The following is a 5,789-nucleotide window of genomic DNA, read 5'->3' as shown; positions in this document are numbered from 1 at the left end:
TCTGGAAATATTAAATTGAGTCTTGATCAGAATGTTGTCTTGACTCCATTGTTTCTTCCGCCCCGTCTAGTTTCCTCTCTTTCAGCCTGAACTGCCTTTCTCAGTGAACCGTTCGTGTTGTGGACCGCGGGCGGGCCGCAACACTAACCTATTCCTTATTTAACACTACACATGGCATAATAAAGTAGGTACTCACCTAGCTTATCTTTGTCATGTGTTCCACTCTTTCAGCATGTGATTCAAAGATTAGAGTTTGACATGTGCCGAAGAAGATATTGTCAAACTTGGGTTCTAGGCTCTTTATCATGATACACTCAAAAGTCTTGCTGTAAAAGTCTTTCCTAAAAAGTGGCTGCATAAATAAAACCAGAACAGAACAATGGGAATAATGATAAATATACATTAGCCACTGTGCTGGTTTGAATAAGTTTGTCCCCCATAGATTCATATGTTTGGATGCTTGACCATAGGGAATGGCACTATCAGGAGGTGTGGCCTTGTTGAAGGAAGTGTGTCACTGTGAAGGTGGGCTTCAAGGTCTCCTATGCTTAGGCTCCATCCAGTGAGGAAAACAGTCTCCTCCTGGTTGCCTTCGCATTAAGATGTAGAATTTTTGGCTTCCCCAGCCCCAAGTCTGCATGCAGGCTGCCATGCTTCCCACCATGGTGATAATGGACTGAACCTCTGAACCTGTAAGCTTGCCTTTATAAGAGTGGCCTTGGCCTAGTGTCTCTTCACAGCAGTAAACCCCTAAGACAGCTACTTTGGGGGTCTAACTTTTACATTAGCCCTTTTCATTTAAGAAAGATAATGAAACTATTTGTGAGGAGCTTAATATAAGTCACCAAAAATAGCAATAAATAACAATGTCCTTTTTCCTTAGGTAAGATGTCATCCTTGGGACAGTTTATAGCACACTTCCAAAGACCCTACTGAAAATTGCAGTATCTTTAATCAGATAGCTTTTCTATTAGTTTAACAGATTGATTCTTCAGGTCATCCGATATTTTACTCCCTGTTATTTAATACTTTTTCTCATCTCTCATGTTTCCTGATCCTTGCCCCCCACAAAAGATTTAGTGAAAGCAGTCTCACTTCCAGGAACTGTCTTCTTTTTAATTTTATGTGTCTGTGTAAGTGCTTATATGTATATATGTGCTCCATGTACATCCCTGGTGGTCTTGGATAGGAGAAGAGAGGTTCCCCGCCCCCCCCCGCCCCCGCAGCTGGAGTTACAGATAGCTGTAAGCCACACTTGGGTGCTGGGGAATCAAACCTGGGTTCTCTGTAAGAGCAGCACATGATGTTAACCACTGAGCCATCTTTTTAGCCCTACTTCTGAAGGCTTTGGATTGGCAACGAGCTGTCCCAGTACCAAACCACACTACAGCACAGAGAGAGATGGCGCAAAGTGCAAGTTGTCATATCAAATCCTACTGCTCTAATAGAGGGCTAGGGAGATGGCTCCATTGGTAAAGTGTTTGGCTTTGTAAGCATGATGACCCAAGTTCAACCTCCAGAACACTCAAAAAGAGCAAGGCATGATGGCATGTACTTTCCTTTATTTATTTATTTATTTATTTATTTATTTATTTATTTATTTATATTTTATTGGATATTTTCTTTATTTACCTTTCAAATGTTTTCCCCTTTCCAGATCTCCCCTTCAGAAACCCACTATCCCCTTCTTCTTCCCCCTGCCTCTATGAGGGTGCTCCTCAAAGGGGGGGGCATTGAACGCCTTCAGGCCTAAGAGCTGTTCCTCCCACTGACGAACAACAAGGCTATCCTCTGCCACATATGTGGCCAGAGCCATGGGTCCCTCCATGTGTACCCTTTGATCGGTGGTCCAGTCCCCAGGAGCTCCAGAAGGAGAGGGGGGTCTGGCCAGTTGACATTGTTTTATTGTAGCTTGTTATGCCGTGTTTGGATGATGTCCTTGAGAGACCTGATCTTTTCTGAGGTGTAGAGGGGTTGCATCTGGAGAAGAGGAGAGGTGGGGTGGAGGAGACACTGGGGAAAGGAAGAAAGGGAAAACTGAAAGAAGAATAAAAAACTGTAGGTGCAATGGGAGGCATGAGCATTGGACCATCTCTTTCCTAACGGCATCTTTATTTTTCTGGCCTAAACTTTTTACCTATATATCATAAAAAATGCTTTTTAAAATTTCCTGCTTTCTTATTGTCAGTCTTATTCTTTGTTTAATTCAAATTTAATTAAGAATTTAATCTATCACCCACAAACCCTCAGTACCTTCATTATATCTTAGAGAGTAACATTCAAAATGAATTTTTGTGGATGTCACATTTAGCAAGAAGTCATGGGCAGATGCCGGCAGTTAAAGGAATCTGAGAAGGTGCACAAAGAGGCAGAGTGGGGAGTGTTCCCTGTTTCAGGTAGTGACTATTTTACAATTGTCATCAAAAGTAATAAAATGTAAAAAAAATAACTTTAAGAAATGAAATGAAACATATAATATGTAGCTGGGAATGCAAAAAAGAGTTATTAAAGTGCAATTTTTAAAAATTACATGAACAAACTTGAGGCTCCAGAAATAAATGTATGTAAAATCCTCTGGTACATTTTTCTCAGACAGAACCATAGCTGAGGAATTGCCTCTTCTATATATTTGTTTATTTTTATCCTTCTGTATGTGTGCATGGGCCTGAATTAATTTTCAGATGTGAATATGCCATAGCATGTGTGTGGAGGTCAGAGGTCAGAGGTCAGTCCTGGACTTCCATCTGCAGTAGGCAGGGCCTCTTGCTTTTCTTGGTTCTGCAGCAGATGCTAGACTTCGAGCATTTGTCTCTCTATTTGTTAGGCTTTGGCAGAACCTCTTAGGAGACAGCCATTCTCAGACTCCTGTCAGCAAGCACTTCCCAGCACCTACATAGCGTCTGTGTTTGGTCACTATATATGGGATGGATTCCCAGGTGGGGCAGTCTCTGGATGGCCTTTCCTTCAACCTTTGCTCCACACTTTGTCTCCATATTTCCTCCTGTGAGAATTTTGTTCCACCTTCTAAGAAGCACTGAAAAATCCACACTTTTGTCTTCCTTCTTCTTGGGCTTCATATGATCTGTGAATTATATTTTGGGAATTTCAAAACTTTGGGCTAATATCCACTTATCAGGAGTGCATACTGTGTGTGTTCTTTTGTGATTGGGTTATCTCATTCAGAATGATATTTTCAAGTTCCATCCATTTGCCTTCAAATTTCATGAAGTCATTGTTTTAATAGCTGAGTAGTATTCCGTTGTGTAAGTATACCACACTTCCTGTACCCATTTCTCTGTTGAGGGACATCTGGGTTCTTTCCAGCTTCTGGCTATTATCAATAAGGCTGCTATGAACATAGTGGAGCATGTGTCCTTATTACATGTTGGAACATCTTCTGGGTATATGCCCAGGAGTAGTATAGCTGGGCCCTCAGGTAGTACTATGTCCAATTTTCTGAGGAACTGCCAGACTGATTTTTCAGAGTGGTTGTAACAGCTTGCAATCCCACCAGCAATGGAAGAGTATTCCACTTTCTCCACATCCTTGCCAGCATCTGCTGTCACCTGAGTTTTTGATCTTAGCCATTCTGAGTGGTGTGAGGTAGAATCTTAGGGTTGTTTTGATTTGCATTTCCCTGATGACAAAGGATGCTGAACATTTCTTTAGGTGCTTCTTGGCCATCCAAGTTTCCTCAGTTGAGAATTACCTGTTTAGCTCTGTTTCCCATCTTTTAATAGGGTTGCTTAGTTTTCTGGTGTTCAACTTCTTGTATTCTTTATATTTATTGGATATTATCCCCCCTTTCAGCTTTAGGATTGGTAAAGATCTTTTCAGTAAAATGCTGGGTCCTGTTTATGTATCCACTCTGTTAGTCTATATCTTTTTATTGGGGGAATTGAGTCCATTGATGTTAAGAGATATTAAGGAATAGTGATTGTTGCTTCCTGTTAGTTTTGATGTTATTTTCATGTTTGTGTGGTTTTCTTCTTTTGAGTTTGTTAAAAGAAGATAACTTTCTTGCTTTTTCTAGGGTGTGGTTTCCGTCCTTGTGTTGGTGTTTTCCATCTATTATCCTTTGTAGGGCTGGATTTGTGGAAAGATATTGTGTAATTTTGGTTTTGTCATGGAATATCTTGTTTTCTCTGTCTATGGTAATTGAGAGTTTTGTTGAGTATAGTAGCCTGGGCTAGCATTTGTGTTCTCTTAGGGTCTGTACAATATCTGCCCAGGTTCTTCTAGCTTTCATAGTCTCTGGAAAGAAGTCTGGTGTAATTCTGCTAGATCTGCCTTTATATGTTACTTGACCTTTTCCCCTTACTGCTTTTAATATTCTTTCTTTGTTTTCTGCATTTAATGTTTTGACTATTATATGACAGGAGGAATTTCTTTTCTGGCCCAGTCTATTTGGAGTTCTCTGGGCTTCTTGTATGTTTATAGGCATCTCTTTCCTTAGGTTAGGGAAGTTTTCTTCTATAATTTTGTTGAAGATATTTACTGGCCCTTTAATTTAGGAATCTCCACTTTCTGCTATGCCTATTATCCTTAGGTTTGGACTTCTCACTGTGTCCTGGATTTCCTGAATGTTTGGGGCTAAGAGCTTTTTGCATTTTACATTTTCTTTGACTGTTGTGTCAATGTTTTCTATGGTATCTTCTGTCCCTGAGATTCTCTCTTTTCTCTCTTGTATTCTGTTGTTGATGCTTGCATCTATGACTTCTGATCTCTTTTGTACATTTTCTATCTCCAGTGTTGTCTCCCTTTGTGATTTCTTTATTGTTTCTATTTCCAGTTTTAGATCCTGGATGGTTTTGTTCAATTCCTTCACCTGTTTGGTTGTGTTTTCCTATAATTCTCTAAGGGATTTTTGTGTTTCCTCTTTAAGAGCGTCTACCTGTTTACCTGTGTTTTCTTGTATTTTTTTAAAGGGAGTTATTTATGTCCTTCCTAAAGTCCTCTACATCATGAGATGTGATTTTAAATCAGAGTTTTGCTTTTCTGGTGTGTTGGAGTATCCAGGGCTTGCTATCGTAGGAGAACTGGGTTCTGATGATGCCAAGTAGCCTTGGTTTCTATTGCTTATGTTCTTGCCTTTGCCTCTCACCATCTGGTTATCTCTGGTGTTAGCTGGTATTGTTGTCTCTGACTGTGGCTTGTCCCTCCTGTAAGCCTGTGTGTCAGTACTCCTGGGGGACCAGTTCTCTCCGGGAGGAATTTGGGTATGGAGAACTGTGGCACAGGGTTAGCTTCTCAGTGCAGAAGGAAACCGGAAAGATCCTGTCCCTGGCTGTTTCTTGGTTCCTGTGTCCTGATGTCTCTGGGCAGGTCCCTCTTTGGCCAGATATTTGAGCAGAAGTGGTGGTCTTACCTGTGCTCTAAGGCATGCTGGCACTCCTGGCTCTCGGTATTTGTGTGTGGAGAGCTGTGGCACAGGATCAGTTCTGGGCACAGATGGAAACAGGAAGGACCAGCATGTACTTTCAATCCCAGTGTTGAGGAGATAGAGACTAGTGGATCCCTGGAGCCCATGTTAATTCTGGTGTTCCAGATCAGCAGGAGACCCTGTTTCACACAAGACAAAACAACAAAACGCCCTCCAGCCCCCAGCACCATTAAACAGGATGAATACATCTGAGGGATGGTACCCAAGGTTTCCCTTTGGTCTCTGTATACATATGTGTGCATGTTCACCCACACACATACTAAGTACAGATATATACAGATATACAGGATGGAGAGAGAGAGAGAGAGAGAGAGAGAGAGAGAGAGAGAGAGAGAGAGAGAGAGAG

The sequence above is a fragment of the Mus caroli genome, chromosome 8 (assembly GCF_900094665.2).
Source record: "Mus caroli chromosome 8, CAROLI_EIJ_v1.1, whole genome shotgun sequence".
Lineage (NCBI taxonomy): Eukaryota > Metazoa > Chordata > Mammalia > Rodentia > Muridae > Mus > Mus caroli.
The sequence above is the reverse complement of the archived record's forward strand: the minus strand, read 5'-3'. Positions refer to the sequence as shown.